General features: G+C 38.5%; 1 non-coding gene across 1 annotated transcript; it reads left to right on the top strand.

Annotated features, from left to right (window-relative positions):
• The first annotated feature begins 13,601 nt into the window (after positions 1-13,601).
• Positions 13,602-13,705, top strand: LOC130977719 (small nucleolar RNA R71). Its single transcript, XR_009085399.1, has one exon. It is a non-coding gene; the product is annotated as a small nucleolar RNA R71 (small nucleolar RNA).
• The last annotated feature ends 8,897 nt before the right edge of the window (positions 13,706-22,602 follow it).

Below are 22,602 nucleotides of genomic sequence, written 5' to 3'. Positions count from 1 at the left end.
TGTTAGCTTGACTAAACTAATCACCCACTAAAGTTGCTTGATCCATCAATCCCTGTGGGATCGACCTCACTCTTGTGAGTTATTACTACTTGATGCGACCCGGTATACTTGCCGGTTGGATTTGTGTGTTGGAAATTCATTTTTCCACAAAAACACCATCAAGTTTTTGGCGCCGTTGCCGGGGATTGATTAGATCAACAATGATTAAGTGGGTGAGAAGTCTAGATCAAGCATTTATTTTTTGTTCTCTGTTTTAAAGTGAAACTAAGGTGTTTGAGTTTTTGCCTCACTAAGAAATTCTCATCTCTGATATGAGTAATTTCAATTTTTCTTGGTGTTGTGTTTTCCAAAATTTAAATGGAGTTCAACTCATCTTATGATCAATCAAATTTTATGGGATACTACCCACCATCACCAATCTCTAATGGTGGTTGGGAATATCACCAAGAAATCACAGATTCTGAGCACTCCAATCCATGGAGATTTGCTTCACAGACACAAGATGAGCAAGAAAATCATATGGGATATTTTCTTCCACCACAAAATGATGTTAGTCATGATTCTAATGGTGGTTGGGAAGGAAATTCTAATGCTCCATATGATATTCATCCAAAGATATCATCACTTGACCATGCTTCAACAGAAAGCCTCTATCAAAATTCACCGCCCACACAAACTTTCATGAACCAAAGCCTCTCAAAGCTTGAGACCATGATTGAAAAATATGAGAGGGAGGCACAGATATCCTGGAACGAGCAAGAGAATTCATTCAAAAATATGGAAATAATGTTAGCTCAATTGGTGAGTGCAACAAGGAAAGAGGAAAAACAAGAGGAAGAGGCTACTAAGTCAAGTGAATTTTTAGTGAAGAAGGAAGAGGTGGTGGAAATATTTGAACCTGAAACTGCACTTGAGATGACAAGAGCACATGACAACTCACAACTCTCACAAACTTCCCTGGACCAAAACGCCTCAACACTTGAATCCATGATTGAAAGGTATGAAGAGGAGATGAAGAAAGCTTGGGAAGATCAACAAACCTCCTCCATGAAAGAACTATTAAAGCAAATGTTGAGTGTAAAAGAGGAAGTGGAAGAACAAGCTAGTGAGGAGGACAATCAAGAACGTCCAAACTCAAGGGAAACAGAGAGGCACATGAAGGACAAGCTCACTGAACCACCAATTCAAAAGGCTCTGGATGAAGATCAAACTCCAAAAATCACACAACAACCATATCTTGACATCCAAGAAGTGAAGGCAATTAAAAAAAGCACCAAGAAGAGGATTGTGACCAAGATATCAAGGACAACATTCAAGAAAAGGTCAAATGCAAACAATCCTCCCCCTGATCAAGTAAGCAAGCTCAACCAAGCCAATTTCAAAAGAAAGCTTGCTGAGAGGAAACCAAGAAAGGAGACAATAGCTGAAACTTCTCATCCCTTGAAGTCATTCCTCTTAATAAACTGGAAGAAGAGGAAGAAAGTGAAGAACAAGTAGACAGTAGGTACATTTCTTTTCCCTTGCTTTGTTTAAATTTCAATAAATTGGCATATGATCACATTCTAAGTTTGGTGTTGCCATGCAACACATTGTTTTCAATCTTTTTGGATGATTGCATCAAATCAAAAAAATGAAAGTGACACACCAAGATTCTAAGTTTGGTGTGCCACTTATTTTTCTATGCAACTCATCCAGCAACATCACTTGTCTGCATAATCATATTGCTTTTGCATTGTTATTTTTCTTTTGTTTTGACATTTTTTTTTCTTTGTTTTAGTCACCTCTTTATTTTTAAGTTTTCTTTTATCAACTATTTTTGTTAATACAGCATCAAGAGATCCTCATTCATGACAGATTTTTGGCTTGGTGATTGTATTCAACAAATAATAGTTTCTTTTGTTTAGTTTTATTTTAAATAAAATTGACATATGGTTGCATTCTAAGTTTGGTGTTGCTATGCAACAAAATTTGGTTCTAATTCTTACTAGATACTTGCATTAATTTCAAGTGAAAGTGTCACACTAAGTTTGGTGTGCCACTTATATTTTATGCAATGTATCATGCACACCCTCTTATGTTTGCAATCATAATGTTTCTGTTTCTTTGTACTTTGATTGTTATCTTTAATTTTGCTTGTTTAAAACACATGTACTACTAACTTTTCATTGTGTAAGACATTCATGATCCATCTTATCCCCATAGCCATTGTTCTAATTGTTGCTTGAGGATGAGCAAGCATTCTGAGTTTGGCAAGGGAAAGAGGAAGAATAGAGGAAAAAGGACAACAATAGAGAAGATGGACTACAAGGTTGTAAAGTTCCTTTTTCTCTCATTTGTTTCCAGCACTTAAATTGCATGATTGTCTTCATCTTTTCTGTTTACATGTGTGTATGAATAAAGCATAGTTTGAATCTTGATTTGTAACATGTTGCTGTGGCATTATGACTACCAACTTGAGTTTTGTGAATTCAAAAGCAAAAAAGCATCATGATCATAAACAAACAAGGAATTAAAGAAGAATTTAGCATGTGCATACAAGTACTGGAAAGCTAGTATGATTGATTGTTGCTCAATTGCATTGGATTTTATTTAATTGAAGTTTTTCATCTAGTACATTTTGTGAAATCTTTTGAAATCATGAAAACCTTGAAGAAGCAAATACAATTAAAGCAAGAAAAGAAAAAGGGAAAGAATGAGAAATCTGAAGGCTCTGAGTACCAATGGCAATTTATTTGTTAAGTGCTTGTGGTGTTTATGTATCAAGCCAAATGCTTGAAAACAAAACACTTAGAAGTCAAGGCTAGGCTCAAGTGCAAAAGCACTCCCTCAAAGCTCAAGGTTCTGAGCATCAATGATTAGAGAGTCAAGAAAAGAAAAAAAATGATGAGCTTAATGAAGTCCTCTAATTAAATGCTTGTGGTGCTTATGTATCAAGTGGTAATACTTGAAAACAAAGCATTTAGAAGTCGTAGCTTTGTTATTAACTCATGGGGCAAAGCACCCAAAAGGAGAAGCTAAAAAAAAAAAATCAAAAGCTTGTTTCAAGGAAGAATTATAAGAAAAAGATTTCATAAAAGAAGCTAGATAGAAGCATCAATCATTTACATCTCTTTTGTAATTGTAGCATGCATAGAAAACTAGCTTGCCATGAACATTAACTTGCTACTCTTCTTACCTTGGATTGTCAATTTCTATTGCATGATTCTTTTCTTGCTTGGGGACAAGCAAGGTTTAAGTTTGGTGTTGTGATGACAAGTCATCATATACCCATTTTCTATGCTTTTTCATACAAGAAATTGATGATTTGTGCTTAAATATTGAATGCTTTTGTGCTTAAATGATATTTTAATTTTATAAATCTTGTAGGAAAAAAGAAGAAAAAGAAGCAAAGAAGCACAAAAAAGGAGAAAAAAAGAGCTTTGGGACACACTTTGAAGTTGGAGCACACTTTGGAGCCTTAGGCCACGCTTTTAAAAGCGTGGCCCATGACCAAATTAAAGAGGAAAACAACTAGCACGCACACTGCCCTGCCCTTGCCAAGGGCAGGGCAGAATCATGATGAAACAAAGTGAGGTTGGAGCAAATTTTCGCTAAGTTAAAATCTGGCCGCTCACAGCATGACCATGCCTACTTCAAAGGGCTATAACTTGAGCTACAGACGTCCGATTGATGTGCTTCCAGCTGCAGCTTTCCAACGATATATAGCAATCCATATTTGGCGTAAAATTGGGGCAGGAACGAAATGCATCTTTAAGGGCAAAAAATAAGCGAAAATAAACCAAAGTGCTTCCACCAAGGCTCGAAGCTGGAACCTCACCCCAAAACAAAGTAGCGCTCAATTTTCTGCCATGCCCTCTTGGACAGCAGGGCAATGTCGTGCTCTTCATGGAAAATCAAAGAAAAAAATTGCTCCTCAAGTGCTTTCACCAAGGTTCAAACACAAGACCTTCAAGGAAGTAAAGGCTTAGGCTTGGCGCACACAAGCGCATCATGGCACGGTCAAGGAACGTGGTGCGCGCACAAGACACACCAAGGCAACATTGCCCTGCCCTCCACAAGGGCAGGGCAGCATCCTCACACACCAAGCACGCACGCAACGAGGGCCGCACGCACCATTTCCTGCTTTGCCCTCCACAAGGGCAGGGCAGCCTCCTGGGAGCAACATGGGCCAAAATTCAACCAAAATTTCATTTAAATTCAATTCCTCTCCAAATTGAATCAAGGCCAACCAAACCCATTTCTCCTCAAATCCAAAGCAAGCAAAGCCCACGTCATCACTCAAAGGCACATGGATCAATTAAATTAGGATTTTTATTTTTGTAATTTGTTTTAATTTCATTTTCATTTTTCATTTTGTAAAGCCTATATAAAGGCATCAATTCCATCTCACTAGGAGGGAGGTTGGCTCTAATAGGAGCTCAATTAGAAAAAGGTTGGCTCCATTAGGGAGTAGTAGATAGCTCTCTCTTTTAATTCTCCTTTCTGCTTAAATTTTGGATCAAGAATTGAAGGAATTTTGTTTCAATTCTCCATCTGAAATTCATTTGTGTTCTTCTGCATAATTGAGGAAATTCAGAAATTGGATCTGAAGTTTCTTTACTGCTTTCATCTTCTTTCCTTCTGCAATTGTTCTTGGTTGGATCAAGGAAGGAATTCAGATCTAGACTTGTTTTCTAGTCTCTTTGATTTCCTAAGATCTTCAATCTCATTTGGCAATTAAACTGAATTTAATTTCTGTTTGCTTCTTCAAGCAATTCTGCTTTCTGTTTAAGATTTGTTACAAGTTACTCTTCTGCTTGATTGCTCCTTACATTCTCTTGTTGAATTTTAATTCCCAGCACCCAAGTCCTTTTACTTTTCATGCAATTTAATTCTTATGCAATTGTTCCAAGTTCTGCTTGCTGCTTGCTTTAATCTCCTTGTTCCCATTCCCCTTTATATTTTCATGCAATTTACTTTTCTTGCAATTTAAGTTTCAGTTATTTTACTTTCTTGTTATTTAAGTTACTTGCAACTTTACTTTCTGCAACTTTAAATTTCCTGTCATTTACAATTCTGTTGGCTACATTTCATCCAATATCCCTTCAATGTTAGCTTGACTAAACTAATCACCCACTAAAGTTGCTTGATCCATCAATCCCTGTGGGATCGACCTCACTCTTGTGAGTTATTACTACTTGATGCGACCCGGTATACTTGCCGGTTGGATTTGTGTGTTGGAAATTCGTTTTTCCACAAAAACACCATCAACATCCTCATTGAAGAGGATAAGCCCATCACCAAGAAGAGAATGGAGCAAGCAAGAGAGAACCCTCACGGTTCTCAAGAGATGCATGAGGAAGCTCATCAACAAGAAATCCCTGAGATGCCTCAAGGGATGCACTTTCCTCCCAACAACTATTGGGAACAACTCAACACTTCCTTAGAAGATTTGAGTCACAATGTCTAAGAATCAACATGCTTAACTAGGAAAGTCAATAACACTATTCGAAATTCTAAGTTCCTAGAGAAGCCAATCATTCTAAACTTCAAAGGAAAAAGTGAGATGCCAAAACTGTTCAGAAGCAAAAAGCGACAAGTCCCGCTCATCTAATTAGAATTAATATTCATTGATATTCTGGAATTTATAGTATATTCTTTTCTTTTTATCCTAATTGATTTTCAGTTGCTTGGGGACAAGCAACAATTTAAGTTTGGTGTTGTGATGAGCGGATAATTTATACGCTTTTTGGCATTGTTTTTAGGTAGTTTTTAGTAAGTTCAAGCTACTTTTAGGGATGTTTTCATTAGTTTTTATGTTAAATTCACATTTCTGGACTTTACTATGAGTTTGTGTGTTTTTCTGTGATTTCAGGTAATTTCTGGCTGAAATTGAGGGACTTGAGCAAAACTCTGAAAAAGGCTGACAAAAGGACTGCTGATGCTGTTGGAATCTGACCTCCCTGCACTCGAAATGGATTTTCTGGAGCTACAGAACTCCAAATGGCGCGCTCTCAACGGCGTTGGAAAGTAGACATCCAGAGCTTTCCAGCAATATATAATAGTCCATACTTTATTCGGAAATTGACGACGTAACTTGGCGTTGAACGCCAAGTACATGCTGCTGTCTGGAGTTAAACGCCAGAAAAACGTCATGATCCGGAGTTGAACGCCCAAAACACGTCATAACTCGGAGTTCAACTCCAAGAGAAGCCTCAGCTCGTGGATTGATCAAGCTCAGCCCAAGCATACACAAAGTGGGCCCCGGAAGTGGATTTATACATCAATTACTTACTCATGTAAACCCTAGTAGCTAGTCTAGTATAAATAGGATAAGTTACTATTGTATTAGACATCTTTTGACAGTTTAATCTCTTGACTGCTTAGCCTTTGATTATTCTGTCTCTTGATCACTCAGGGGGCTGGCCATTCGGCCATGCCTGAACCTTTTACTTATGTATTTTCAACGGTGGAGTTTCTGCACACCATAGATTAAGGGTGTGGAGCTCTGCTGTACCTTAAGTTTCAATACAATTACTATTACTTTTTATTCAATTTTCTCTTATTCTTATTCCAAGATATACATTGCACAACACTTTGATGAATGTGATGATCCGTGACACTCATCATCATTCTCACTTATGAACGCGCGGGATTGACAACCACTTCCGTTCTACCTTAGGCCGGACGCATATCTCTTAGATTCCCCAACAGAATCTTCGTGGTATAAGCTAGATAGATGGCGGCATTCATGAGGATCCGGAAAGTATAACCTTGTCTGTGGTATTCCGAGTAGGATCCTGGGAATCCGGAAAGTCTAACCTTGTCTGTGGTATTCCGAGTAGGATTTCGGTATTGAATGACTGTGACGAGCTTCAAACTCCTGAAGGCTGGGTGTTAGTGACAGACGCAAAAGAATCAATGGATTCTATTCCAACCTGATTGAGAACCGACAGATGATTAGCCGTGCTGTGACAGAGCATTTGGACCATTTTCACTGAGAGGATGGGATGTAGCCATCAACCAAGGGTGATGCCTCCAGACGATTAGCCGTGCAGTGACAGCGCATAGGACCATTTTCCCGAGAGGATTGAAAGTAGCCATTGATGATGGTGATGCCCTACAAACAACTTGCCATGGAAAGGAGTAAGAAGAATTGGATGAAAGCAATGAGAAAGTAGAGATTCAAGAGGAGTACAAGCATCTCCATGCGCCTATCGGTTAATGGTCCTATGCGCAAGCTGTATGTAGGGCATCACTATCATCAATGGCTACTTTTAATCCTCTCGGGAAAATGGTCCTATGCGCTGTCACTGCACGGCTAATCGTCTGGAGGCATCACCCTTGGTTGATAGCTACATCCCATCCTCTCAGTGAAAATGGTCCAAATGCTCTGTCACAGCACGGCTAATCATCTGTCAGTTCTCAATCAGGTTGGAATAGAATCCATTGATTCTTTTGCGTTTGTCACTAACGCCCAGCCTTCAGGAGGTTGAAGCTCGTCACAGTCATTCAATACCGGAATCCTACTCGGAATACCACAGACAAGGTTAGACTTTCCGGATTCCCAGGATCCTACTCGGAATACCACAGACAAGGTTAGACTTTCCGGATCCTCATGAATGCCGCCATCTATCTAGCTTATACCCCAAAGATTCTGTTGGGGAATCTAAGAGATATGCATCAGGCCTAAGGTAGAACGGAAGTGGTTGTCAATCACGCGCGTTCATAAGTGAGAATGATGATGAGTGTCACGGATCATCACATTCATCAAAGTGTTGTGCAACGTATATCTTGGAATAAGAATAAGAGAAAATTGAATAAAAAGTAATAGTAATTGTATTGAAACTTGAGGTACAGCAGAGCTCCACACCCTTAATCTATGGTGTGCAGAAACTCCACCGTTGAAAATACATAAGTAAAAGGTTCAGTCATGGCCGAATGGCCAGCCCCCTGAGTGATCAAGAGACCGAATAATCAAAGGCTAAACTGTCAAGAGATTAAACTGTCAAAAGATGTCTAATACAATAGTAACTTATCCTATTTATACTAGACTAGCTACTAGGGTTTACATGAGTAAGTAATTGATGTATAAATCCACTTTCGGGGCCCACTTGGTGTATGCTTGGGCTGAGCTTGATCAATCCACGAGCTGAGGCTTCTCTTGGAGTTGAACTCCGAGTTATGACGTGTTTTGGGCGTTCAACTCCGGATCATGACGTTTTTCTGGCGTTTAACTCCAGATAGCAGCATGAACTTGGCGTTCAACGCCAAGTTATGTCATCTGCTGCAACCGAATAAAGTATGGACTATTATATATTGCTGGACAGCTCTGGATGTCTACTTTCCAACGCCGTTGAGAGCGCGCCATTTGGAGTTCTGTGGCTCCAGAAAATCCATTTCAAGTGCAGGGATGTCAGATTCCAACAGCATCAGCAGTCCTTTTGTCAGCCTTTTTCAGAGTTTTGCTCAAGTCCCTCAATTTCAGCCAGAAATTACCTGAAATCACAGAAAAACACACAAACTCATAGTAAAGTCCAGAAATGTAAATTTTGCATAAAAACTAATGAAAACATCCCTCAAAGTAGCTTGAACTTACTAAAAACTACCTAAAAACAATGTCAAAAAGCGTATAAATTATCCGCTCATCACAACACCAAACTTAAATTGTTGCTTGTCCCCAAGCAACTGAAAATCAAATAGGATAAAAAGAAGAGAATATACTATAAATTCCAGAATATCAATGAATATCAATTATAATTAGATGAGCGGGACTTGTAGCTTTTTGCTTCTGAACAGTTTTGGCATCTCACTTTTTCCTTTGAAGTTCTGAATGATTGGCTTCTTTAGGAACTTAGAATTTTGGATAGTGTTATTGACTTTCCTAGTTAAGCATGTTGATTCTTGAACACAGCTACTTATGAGTCTTGGCTGTGGCCCTAAGCACTTTGTTTTCCAGTATTACCACCGGATACATAAATGCCACAGACACATAACTGGGTGAACCTTTTCAGATTGTGACTCAGCTTTGCTAGAGTCCCCAGTTAGTGGTGTCCAGAGCTCTTAAGCACACTCTTTTGCTTTGGATCACGACTTTAACCACTCAGTCTCAAGCTTTTCACTTGGACCTTCATGACACAAGCATATGGTTAGGGACAGCTTGATTTAGCCGCTTAGGCCTGGATTTTATTTCCTTGGGCCATCCTATCCATTGATGCTCAAAGCCTTGGATCCTTTTTACCCTTGCCTTTTGGTTTTAAGGGCTATTGGCTTTTTCTACTTGCTTTTTCTTTTTCTTTCAATTTTTTTTTCGCAAGCTTTTTACTTTTCACTGCTTTTTCTTGCTTCAAGAATCAATTTCATGATTTTTCAGATCATCAATAACATTTCTCTTTGTTCATCATTCTTTCAAGAGCCAACAATTTTAACATTCATAAACAACAAGATCAAAAGACATATGCACTGTTCAAGCATTCATTCAGAAAACAAAAGTATTGTCACCACATCAATATAATTAAATTAAATTCAAGGATAAATTCGAAATTCATGTATTTCTTGTTCTTTTGAATTAAAACATTTTTCATTTAAGAGAGGTGAAGGATTAATGGATTTTATTCATAGCTTTAAGACATGGTTACATACTAATGATCATGAAGTAAAGACACAAAACATAGATAACATAACATTAAAAACCGAAAAACAGAAAGAAATAAAGAACAAGGAATGAATCCACCTTTAGTGGCGTCTTCTTCTTGAAGGTCCAACAATGTCCTTAAGCTCTTCTATGTCCCTTCCTTGCCTTTGTTGCTCCTCCCTCATTGCTCTTTGATCTTCTCTTATTTCTTGGAGAATGATGGAGTGCTCATGATGTTCCACCCTTAGTTGTTCAACATTGTGTCTCAAATCTTCTAAGGAAGTGTTGAGTTTTTCCCAATAGTTGTTGGGAGGAAAGTGCATCCCTTGAGGCATCTCAGGGATTTCTTGGTGATGAACTTCCTCATGCATCTCTTGAGAACCGTGAGGGGTCTCTCTTGCTTGCTCCATCCTCTTCTTGGTTATGGGCTTGTCCTCTTCAATGGAGGTGTCTCCTTCTATGATAACTCCAGCTGAGTAACATAGATGGCAAATAAGGTGAGGGAAAGCTAGCCGTGCCATGGGTGAGGGCTTCTCGGCTATTTTGTAGATTTCATTGGAGATGACCTCATGAACTTCTACTTCCTCTCCAATCATGATGCCATGAATCATGATGGCCCGATCCACAGTAACTTCTGATCGGTTGCTTGTAGGAATGATGGAGCGTTGAATGAACTCCAACCATCCTCTAGCTATAGGCTTGAGGTCCAGTCTTCTTAGTTAGACTGGCTTGCCTTTGGAGTCTCTTTTCCATTGAGCTCCTTCCACACAAATGTCCATAAGGACTTGGTCCAACCTTTGATCAAAGTTGACCCTTCTAGTGTAGGGGCATTCATCTCCTTGCATCATGGGCAAGTGGAATGCCAACCTCACATTTTCCGGACTAAAATCCAAGTATTTCCCCCGAACCATTGTGAGATAGTTCTTTGGACTCGGGTTCATACCTTGATCATGGTTCCTAGTGATCCATGCATTGGCATAGAACTCTTGAACCATTAAGATTCCGACTTGTTGCATGGGGTTGGTTAGGACTTCCCAACCTCTTCTTCGGACTTCATGTCGGATCTCCGGATACTCATTTTTCTTGAGTTTGAAAGGGACCTCAGGGATCACCTTCTTCTTTGCCACAACATCATAGAAGTGGTCTTGATGGCTCTTGGAGATGAATCTTTCCATCTCCCATAACTCAGAGGTGGAAGCTTTTGTCTTCCCTTTTCCTTTTCTAGAGGATACTCCGGTCTTAGGTGCCATTGATGGTAATGGAAAAACAAAAAGCTTATGCTTTCGAGCAAGAGAAGAAAGAAGAGAAGAAGAAGAAGAAAAAAATATAGGAGAGAGGGAGAGAGGTAAGTTCGGCTAAGTGGGAGAAGAGGGATTTGTGTTGTGTGAAAATGAAGGAGAATAGAAGGGTATTTATAGGGAGAGGGGTTAGGTGTATTCGGCCATTTAGGGTGGGAATGGGTGGGAGATTAGTTTTGAATTTTTGAAGGTAGGTGGGGTTTATGGGGAAGAGTGGATGGATGTGAGTGGTGAATGGGTTGATTGGGAAGAGGAATTGAGGTGATTGGTGAAGGGGTTTGGGAAAGAGTGTTTATTGGGAAGAGAGATTCAGAGATTGAAATTGTTGGGAAGTGTGACATGGGGAAGAGTAAAATAGGATTAGGAGGTAAGGTGGGAATATGTTAGGTAGGGATCCTGTGGGGTCCATAGATCCTAAGATGATCCTGTGGGGTCCACAGGTCCTGAGGTGTCAAGTAATTCCATCCATGCACCAAATAGGCATGTAAAATGCCTTTGCACACCATTCTGGCGTTTAAAAGCCCATTGGTGCACATTCTGGGCATTCAACGCCCATGTAAAGCATGTTTCTGGCGTTGAACGCCAGTTTCATGCTTGTTACTGGCGTTCAGCGCCAGTTTTTCTTCTCTGGGCACATTCCTGGCGTTCAGCGCCAGAATGTTGCTTGTTTCTGGCGTTCGGCGCCAGAATGATGCTCTGTTCTGGCGTTGAACGCCAGCCAGATGCATCTTACTGGCGTTGAACGCCAGCCAGATGCATCTTACTGGCGTTGAACGCCAGCCTGTGCGTCCTCCAGGGTGTAAATTTTTTCTTCTGCTGTTTTTGATTCTGTTTTTAATTTTTTTGATTTTTTCGTGACTCCTCATGATCATGTACCTAATAAAACACAAAATAACAATAATAAAAATAAAAATATGAATTAGATAAATAAAATTGGGTTGCCTCCCAACTAGCGCTTCTTTAATATCAATAGCTTGACAGTGGCTCTCATGGAGCCACAAGGTGATCAGGTCAATGTTGTATAGTTGCCAACACCAAACTTAGAGTTTGGATATGGGGTTTTAACACCAAACTTAAAGTTTGGTTGTGGCCTCCCAACACCAAACTTAGAGTTTGACTGTGGGGGCTCTTCTTGACTCTGAACTGAGAGAAGCTCTTCATGCTTACTCTCTTTTGTCACAGAGGGATGGCCATGTGCCTTAAACACAAGGTAGTCCCCATTCAATTGAAGGACTAATTCACCTCTGTTGACATCTATCACAGCTCCTGCTGTGGCTAGGAAAGGTCTTCCAAGGATGATGCAATCATCCTCTTCCTTCCTAGTGTCTAAGATTATGAAATCAGCAGGGATGTAAAGGCCTTCAACCTTTACTAACACGTCCTCTACTATTCCATAAGCTTGTCTCAATGACTTGTCTGCCAATTGTAATGAGAACAAGGCAGGTTGTACCTCAATGATCCCCAGCTTCTCCATTACAGAGAGTGGCATAAGATTTATCCCTGACCCCAGATCACACAGAGCTTTTGCAAAGGTTTTGGTGCCTATGGTACAAGGTATTAAGAATTTGCCAGGATCTTGTTTCTTTTGAGGTAGAATTTTCTGAATCCAAGTATCCAGTTCATTAATGAGTAAGGGAGGTTCACTTTCCCAAGTCTCATTACCAAATAACTTGGCGTTCAGCTTCATGATAGCTCCTAAATATTGAGCAACTTGCTCTCCAGTCACATCTTCATCCTCTTTAGAGGAAGAATAGTCTTCAGAGCTCATGAATGGCAGAAGGAGATTTAATGGAATCTCTATGGTCTCTATATGAGCCTCAGATTCTTTTGGATCCTTAATAGGAAACTCCTTATTGCTTGAGGGACGTCCCAGGAGGTCTTTCTCACTAGGATTTTTGTCCTCCTCCTCCCTTGTGCATTCGGCCACATTGATTACATCAATAGCCTTGCACTCTCCTTTTGGATTCTCTTCTGTATTGCTTGGGAGAATACTAGGAGGAGTTTCAATGACTTTCTTACTCAGCTGGCCCACTTGTGCCTCCAGATTTCTAATGGAGGATCTTGTTTCACTCATGAAACTGAAAGTGGCCTTTGACAGATCAGAGACTACATTGGCTAAATTAGAAGTGTTTTGTTCAGAATTCTCTGTCTGTTGCTGAGAAGATAATGGATATGGCTTGCTATTGCCCAGCCTATTACGTCCACCATTGTTAAAGCCTTGTTGAGGCTTTTGTTGATCTTTCCATGAGAAATTTGGATGATTTCTCCATGATGGGTTATAGGTGTTTCCATAAGGTTCACCCATGTAATTAACCTCTGCCATGGCAGGGTTCTCAGGATCATAAGCTTCTTCAGAAGCTGCCTCTCTAGTACTGTTGGATGCATGTTGCCATCCATTCAGATTTTGAGAGATCATGTTGACCTGTTGAGTCAACACTTTGTTCTGAGCCAATATGGCATTCAGAGTATCAATTTCAAGAACTCCTTTCTTTTGAGGTATCCCATTATTCACGGAATTCCTCTCAGAAGTGTACATGAATTGGTTGTTTGCAACCATATCAATGTGTTCTTGAGCCTCTTCAGGCGTTTTCTTCAGGTGAATAGATCCACCTGCAGAATAGTCCAATGACATTTTCGAAAATTCAGAGAGACCATAATAGAATATATCTAATATGGTCCATTCTGAAAACATGTCAGATGGACATCTTTTGGTCAGCTTCTTGTATCTTTCCCAAGCTTCATAGAGGGATTCACCATCTTTTTGTTTGAAGGTTTGAACATCTACTCTCAGCTTGCTCAGCTTTTGAGGAGGAAAGAATTTATCCAAGAAGGCAGTGACCAGCTTATCCCAGGAGTCCAGGCTATCCTTAGGTTGTGAATCCAACCATATTCTAGCTCTGTCTCTTACAGCAAAAGGGAAAAGCATGAGTCTGTAGACTTCAGGATCAACTCCATTCGTCTTTACAGTCTCACAGATCTACAAGAACTCAGTTAAAAACTGATAAGGATCTTCAGATGGAAGTCCATAAAACTTGCAGTTTTGTTGCATTAAGGCAACTAGCTGAGGTTTCAGCTCAAAGTTATTGGCTCCAATGGTAGGAATGGAGATGCTTCTTCCATCAAACTTGGACGTTGGCTTTGTGAAGTCACCAAGCATTCTCCTTGCATTATTATTATTTTCGGCTGCCATCTCCTTCTCTTGTTTGAAAATTTCTGAAAGGTTGTTTCTGGATTGTTGTAACTTAGCTTCTCTTAATTTTCTCTTCAGGGTCCTTTCAGGTTCTGGATCAATTTCAACAAGAGTGCCTTTATCCTTGTTCCTACTCATATGAAAGAGAAGAAAACAAGAAAAGAAGAGGAATCCTCTATGTCACAGTATAGAGATTCCTTTATGTTAGTAGAAAAAGAAGGGAGTAGAAGAATGAAGAAGAATTCGGATTTTTTAGATGAAGAGAGGTGAAAAGAAGTGTTAGTAATTAAATAATTAAATAGAAGAAGAAAAGAGAAGGGAAATTTCGAAAATAATTTTGAAAAAGAGGTTAGTAATTTTCGAAAATTAAAGATAAAATTAAAATTAAAATTAAAATTTGAAACAATTAATTAATAAAAAAAATAATTTTTGAAAGAGGGGTAAGATATTTTCGAAAATTAGAGAGGGAAAAGTAGTTAGGTGGTTTTGAAAAAGATAAGAAACAAACAAAAAATTAGTTAGTTGATTGAAAAAGATATTGAAATTAAATTTTAAAAAGATAAGAAGAAAAGAAGTTAGATAAGATATTTTGAAATCAAATTTTGAAAAATATAAAATTTTGAAAAGGATAAGATAAAAAGATAAGATAAAAGTTTTAAGAAAAAGATATTTTGAAAAAGATTTAATTTTTAAAATGACTTAACTAACAAGAAACTACAAGATAAGATTCTAGAATTTAAAGATTGAACCTTTCTTAACAAGAAAGTAACAAACTTCAAATTTTTGAACCAATCACATTAATTGTTAGCTAATTTTCGAAAATTAGATATAAAAGATAAGAAAAAGATTTTTGAAAAAGTAATTTTTAAAAATTTAAAAAATTAGCTAACAATTATCCCCGGCAACGGCGCCAAAAATTTGGTGGACGAAATTGTGATCCATATTCTTTGTATTTGTATGAAATCATTATTATGGCACCAGTTGAATTCACAATTCCGTTCAACTAACCAGCAAGTGTACTGGGTTGATTGGGAAGAGGAATTGAGGTGATTGGTGAAGGGGTTTGGGAAAGAGTGTTTATTGGGAAGAGAGATTCAGAGATTGAAGTTGTTGGGAAGTGTGACATGGGGAAGAGTAAAATAGGATTAGGAGGTAAGGTGGGAATATGTTAGGTGGGGATCCTGTGGGGTCCACAGATCCTGAGATGATCCTGTGGGGTCCACAGGTCCTAAGGTGTCAAGGAATTCCATCCCTGCACCAAATAGGCATGTAAAATGCCTTTGCACACCATTCTGGCGTTTAAACGCCCATTGGTGCACATTCTGGGCGTTCAATGCCCATGTAAAGCATGTTTCTGGCGTTGAACGCCAGTTTCATGCTTGTTACTGGCGTTCAGCGCCAGTTTTTCTTCTCTGGGCACATTCCTGGCGTTCAGCGCCAGAATGTTGCTTGTTTCTGGAGTTCGGCACCAGAATGATGCTCTGTTCTGGCGTTGAACGCCAGCCAGATGCATCTTACTGGCGTTGAACGCCAGCCTGTGCGTCCTCCAGGGTGTAAATTTTTTCTTCTGCTGTTCATGATTCTGTTTTTAATTTTTTTGATTTTTTCGTGACTCCTCATGATCATGTACCTAATAAAACACAAAATAACAATAATAAAAATAAAAATAAGAATTAGATAAATAAAATTGGCTTGCCTCCCAACAAGCGCTTCTTTAATGTCAATAGCTTGACAGTGGCTCTCATGGAGCCACAAGGTGATCAGGTCAATGTTGTATAGTTGCCAACACCAAACTTAGAGTTTGGATATGGGGTTTTAACACCAAACTTAGAGTTTGGTTGTGGCCTCCCAACACCAAACTTAGAGTTTGACTGTGGGGGCTCTTCTTGACTCTGAACTGAGAGAAGCTCTTCATGCTTACTCTCTTTTGTCACAGAGGGATGGCCATGTGCCTTAAACACAAGGTAGTCCCCATTCAATTGAAGGACTAATTCACCTCTGTTGACATCTATCACAGCTCCTGCTGTGGCTAGGAATGGTCTTCCAAGGATGATGCAATCATCCTCTTCCTTCCTAGTGTCTAAGATTATGAAATCAGCAGGGATGTAAAGGCCTTCAACCTATACTAACACGTCCTCTACTATTCCATAAGCTTGTCTCAATGACTTGTCTGCCAATTGTAACGAGAACAAGGCAGGTTGTACCTCAATGATCCCCAGCTTCTCCATTACAGAGAGTGGCATAAGATTTATCCCTGACCCCAGATCACACAGAGCTTTTGCAAAGGTCATGGTGCCTATGGTACAAAGTATTAAGAATTTGCCAGGATCTTGTTTCTTTTGAGGTAGAATTTTCTGAATCCAAGTATCTAGTTCATTAATGAGCACGGGAGGTTCACTTTCCCAAGTCTCATTACCAAATAACTTGGCGTTCAGCTTCATGATAGCTCCTAAATATTGAGCAACTTGCTCTCAGATTCTTTTGGATCCTTAATAGGAAACTCTTTCTTGCTTGAGGGACGTCCCAGGAGGTCTTTCTCACTAGGATTTTCGTCCTCCTCCTCCCTTGTGCATTCGGCCACATTGATTACATCAATAGCCTTGCACTCTCCTTTTGGATTCTTTTCTGTATTGCTTGGGAGAATACTAGGAGGAGTTTCAATGACTTTCTTACTCAGCTGGACCACTTGTGCCTCCATATTTCTAATGGAGGATCTTGTTTCACTCATGAAACTGAAAGTGGCCTTTGACAGATCAGAGACTACATTGGCTAAATTAGAAGTGTTTTGTTCAGAATTCTCTGTCTGTTGCTGAGAAGATGATGGATATGGCTTGCTATTGCCCAGCCTATTACGTCCACCATTGTTAAAGCCTTGTTGAGGCTTTTGTTGATCATTCCATGAGAAATTTGGATGATTTCTCCATGATGGGTTATAGGTGTTTCCATAAGGTTCACCCATGTAATTAACCTCTGCCATGGCAGGGTTCTCAGGATCATAAGCTTCTTCAGAAGCTGCCTCTCTAGTACTGTTGGATGCATGTTTCCATCCATTCAAATTTTGAGAGATCATGTTGACCTGTTGAGTCAACACTTTGTTCTGAGCCAATATGGCATTCAGAGTATCAATTTCAAGAACTTCTTTCTTTTGAGGTATCCCATTATTCACGGAATTCCTCTCAGAAGTGTACATGAATTGGTTGTTTGCAACCATATCAATGAGTTCTTGAGCCTCTTCAGGCGTTTTCTTCAGGTGAATAGACCCACCTGCAGAATGGTCCAATGACATTTTCGAAAATTCAATGAGACCATAATAGAATATATCTAATATGGTCCATTCTGAAAACATGTCAGATGGACATCTTTTGGTCAGCTGCTTGTATCTTTCTCAAGCTTCATAGAGGGATTCACCATCTTTTTGTTTGAAGGTTTGAACATCCACTCTCAGCTTGCTCAGCTTTTGAGGAGGAAAGAATTTATCCAAGAAGGCAGTGACCAGCTTATCCCAGGAGTCCAGGCTATCCTTGGGTTGTGAATCCAACCATATTCTAGCTCTGTCTCTTACAGCAAAAGGGAAAAGCATGAGTCTGTAGACTTCAGGATCAACTCTATTCGTCTTTACAATCTCACAGATCTGCAAGAACTCAGTTAAAAACTGATAAGGATCTTCAGATGGAAGTCTATAAAACTTGCAGTTTTGTTGCATTAAGGCAACTAGCTGAGGTTTCAGCTCAAAGTTATTGGCTCCAATGGCAGGAATGGAGATGCTTCTTCCATCAAACTTGGACGTTGGCTTTGTGAAGTCACCAAGCATTCTCCTTGCATTCTTATTATTTTCGGCTGCCATCTCCTTCTCTTGTTCGAAAATTTCTGAAAGGTTGTTTCTGGATTGTTTTAACTTAGCTTCTCTTAATTTTCTCTTCAGGGTCCTTTCAGGTTCTGGATCAATTTCAACAAGAGTGCCTTTATCCTTGTTCCTGCTCATATGAAAGAGAAAAAAACAAGAAAAGAAGAGGAATCCTCTATGTCACAGTATAGAGATTCCTTTATGTTAGTAGAAAAAGAAGGGAGTAGAAGAATGAAGAAGAATTCGGATTTTTTAGATGAAGAGAGGTGAAGAGAAGTGTTAGTAATTAAATAATTAAATAGAAGAAGAAAAGAGAAGGGAAATTTCGAAAATAATTTTGAAAAAGAGGTTAGTAATTTTCGAAAATTAAAGATAAAATTAAAATTAAAATTAAAATTTGAAACAATTAATTAATAAAAAAAAGAATTTTTGAAAGAGGGGTAAGATATTTTTGAAAATTAGAGAGGGAAAAGTAGTTAGGTGGTTTTGAAAAAGATAAGAAACCAAAAAAAAATTAGTTAGTTGATTGAAAAAGATATTGAAATTAAATTTTAAAAAGATAAGAAGAAAAGAAGTTAGATAAGATATTTTGAAATCAAATTTTGAAAAATATAAAATTTTGAAAAGGATAAGATAAAAAGATAAGATAAAAGTTTTAAGAAAAAGATATTTTGAAAAAGATTTAATTTTTAAAATGACTTAACTAACAAGAAACTACAAGATAAGATTCTAGAATTTAAAGATTGAACCTTTCTTAACAAGAAAGTAACAAACTTCAAATTTTTGAACCAATCACATTAATTGTTAGCTAATTTTCGAAAATTAGATATAAAAGATAAGAAAAAGATTTTTGAAAAAGTAATATTTAAAAATTTCGAAAATAAGAAAAAAATGGAAAAGATATGATTTTTGAAAAAGATGTTGAAAAGATAAGATTTTTAAAATTGAAATTTTGACTTGACTTGTAAGAAACAACTAATTTTAAAAATTTTTTTGACCAAGTCAACCCAAAATTTCGAAAATTTGGAGGGAAATAAGGAAAAGATATTTTTTTGATTTTTGAATTTAAAATTATGAGAGAGAAAAACAAAAAAAATGCTCAATGCATGAAATTTTTAGATCAAAACAATGAATGCATGCAAGAATGCTATGAATGTCAAGATGAACACCAAGAACACTTTGAAGATCACGATGAACATCAAGAACATAATTTTGAAAAATTTTTGATGCAAAGAAAACATGCAAGACACTAAACTTAGAAATTTTTAATGCTTGGAAAATATGAATGCAAAGATGCACATGAAAAACAACAAACAATACAAAACAAGAAATCATCAAGATCAAACAAGAAGACTTGTCAAGAACAACTTGAAGATCATGAAGAACACTATGAATGCATGGATTTTCGAAAAAATGCAAGAAAAATTTTTTAAAAGCATGCAATTGACACCAAACTTAAAGATTGACTCAAGACTCAAACAAGAACACAAAATATTTTTAATTATTATGATTTTATGATTTTTTTGGATTTTTATTAAATTTTTTTCGAAAATATATTTTAGAAAAACGAAAAAGAAAAGAAAAATTTTGAAAAAGATTTTTGAAAAGAAAATTACCTAATCTGAGCAACAAGATGAACCGTCAGTTGTCCATACTCGGACAATCCCCGGCAACGGCGCCAAAAACTTGGTGGACGACATTGTGATCCATATTCTTTGTATTTGTATGAAATCATTATTATGGCACCAGTTGAATTCACAACTCCATTCAACTAACTAGCAAGTGTACTGGGTCGTCCAAGTAATAAACCTTACGCAAGTAAGGGTCGATCCCACAGAGATTGTTGGTATGAAGCAAGCTATGGTCACCTTGTAAATCTCAGTTAGGCAGACTAAATTGGTTTATGGTTTCAAAAATTAATAATAAAATAGAAAATAAAAAAGGATAGAAATACTTATGTAAATCAATAGTGGGGATTCCAGATAGGTGTATGGAGATGCTGTGTTCCTCTTGAAACTCTAGTTCACTACTCGCTCTTCCTTCAATCCTTCTTACTCCTTTCCATGGCAAGCTGTTTGTAGGGCATCACCATCATCAATGGCTACTTTCAATCCTCTCGGGAAAATGGTCCTATGCGCTGTCACTGTACGGCTAATCGTCTGGAGGCATCACCCTTGGTTGATGGCTACATCCCATCCTCTCAGTGAAAACGGTCCAAATGCTCTGTCACAGCACGGCTAATCATCTGTCGGTTCTTAATCAGGTTGGAATAGAATCCATTGATTCTTTTGCGTCTGTCACTAATGCCCAGACTTCAGGAGTTTGAAGCTCGTCACAGTCATTCAATACCGGAATCCTACTCGGAATACCACAGACAAGGTTAGACATTCCGGATTCCCAGGATCCTACTCAGAATACCACAGAGAAGGTTAGACTTTCCGGATCCTCATGAATGCCGCCATCTATCTAGCTTATACCACGAAGATTATGTTGGGGAATCTAAGAGATATGCATCCGGCCTAAGGTAGAACGGAAGTGGTTGTCAATCATGCGCGTTCATAAGTGAGAATGATGATGAGTGTCATGGATCATCACATTCATCAAAGTGTTGTGCAACGTATATCTTGGAATAAGAATAAGAGAAAATTGAATAAAAAGTAATAGTAATTGTATTGAAACTTGAGGTACAGCAGAGCTCTACACCCTTAATCTATGGTGTACAGAAACTCCACCGTTGAAAATACATAAGTAAAAGGTTCAGGCATGGCCAAATGGCCAGCCCCCTGAGTGATCAAGAGACCGAATAATCAAAGGCTAAACAGTCAAGAGATTAAACTGTCAAAAGATGTCTAATACAATAGTAACTTATCCTATTTATACTAGACTAGCTACTAGGGTTTACATGAGTAAGTAATTGATGTATAAATCCACTTCCGGGGCCCACTTGGTGTATGCTTGGGCTGAGCTTGATCAATTCACGAGCTGAGGCTTCTCTTGGAGTTGAACTCCAAGTTATGACGTGTTTTGGGCGTTCAACTCCGGATCATGACGTTTTTCTGGCGTTTAACTCCAGACAGCAGCATGAACTTGGCTTTCAACGCCAAGTTACGTCGTCAATTTCCGAATAAAGTATGGACTATTATATATTGATGGAAAGCTCTGGATGTCTACTTTCCAACGCCGTTGAGAGCGCATCATTTGGAGTTCTGTAGCTCCAGAAAATCTATTTTGAGTGCAGGGAGGTCAGATTCCAACAGCATCAGCAGTCCTTTTGTTAGCCTCTTTCAGAGTTTTGCTCAAGTCCCTCAATTTCAGCCAGAAATTACCTGAAATCATAGAAAAACACACAAACTCATAGTAAAGTCCAGAAATGTGAATTTAACATAAAAACTAATGAAAACATCCCTAAAAGTAGCTTGAACTTACTAAAAACTACCTAAAAACAATGCCAAAAAGTGTATAAATTATCCGCTCATCACACGTAATGACAAGGAGGAAACTATGCCAAGGTTGGATGTAGTCGAAAGTCAAAAAGAGTTGAGTGCAACCAAAGGAGTGAAGAAGCATTTTTTTTTTGGTTTTGGCTACACTTTTAAAGTGTACTTGAATGGGTGTTTTTCTTGTAGTGATTCATTCAGAAAACAAAAAGTATTGTCACCACATCAATATAATTAAACTAATTTCAAGGATGAATTCGAAACTCATGTACTTCTTGTTCTTTTGTATTAAAAACATTTTTCATTTAAGAAAGGTGAAGGATTCAAGGAATTATTCATAGCCTTAATACATAGTTACTAAATACTAATGATCATGTAGTAAAGACTCAAAACATAGACAAACATATAGCATAAAACTGAAAAACAGAGAGATAAGAACAAGGAAGTTAAGGAATGAGTCCACCTTAGTGAGGGTGGCACCTTCTTTTTGAAGGACCAATGGTGTCTTTGAGCTCCTCTATATCTCTTCCTTGCCTTTGTTGCTCCTCCCTCATAGCTCTTTGATCTTTTCTAATCTCATTGAGAATGATGGAGTGCTCTTGGTGTTCTACCCTTAATTGGTTCATGTTATGACTCAATCCTTCTAGAGAAGTGTTGAGTTGTTCTCAGTAGTTGTTTGGAGGAAAATGCATCCCTTGAGGCATCTCAGAGATTTTTTGATGATGAGCTTCCTCATACGTCTCTTGAGATCCATGAATAGGCTCTCTTGTTTGCTCCATCCTCTTCTTAGTGATGGGCTTGTCCTCTTCAATGAGGATGTCTCCTTCTATGACAACTCCAACTAAGTTGCATAGATGGCAAATGAGATGAGGAAAAGCTAGCCTTGCCAAGGTGGAAGGCTGTTCGGCTACTTTGTAGAGTTCTAGAGGGATGACTTCATGAACTTCTACTTCCTCTCCTATCATGATGCTATGGATCATGATGGCCCGATCCACAGTTACTTCGGATCGGTTGCTAGTGGGGATGATAGAGCGTAGGATGAACTCCAACCATCCTTTAGCCACAGGCTTAAGGTCCAGTCTTCTCAATTGAACCGGCTTGCCTTTTGAGTCTCTTTTCCATTGAGCTCCTTCAACATATATGTCCATGAGGACTTGGTCCAACCTTTGATCAAAGTTGACCCTTCTAGTGTAGGGGCGTGCGTCTTCTTGCATCATAGG

This window comes from Arachis stenosperma, chromosome 4, assembly GCF_014773155.1.
Source record: "Arachis stenosperma cultivar V10309 chromosome 4, arast.V10309.gnm1.PFL2, whole genome shotgun sequence".
Lineage (NCBI taxonomy): Eukaryota > Viridiplantae > Streptophyta > Magnoliopsida > Fabales > Fabaceae > Arachis > Arachis stenosperma.
This window is presented reverse-complemented; position numbering and strand designations above follow the sequence as displayed.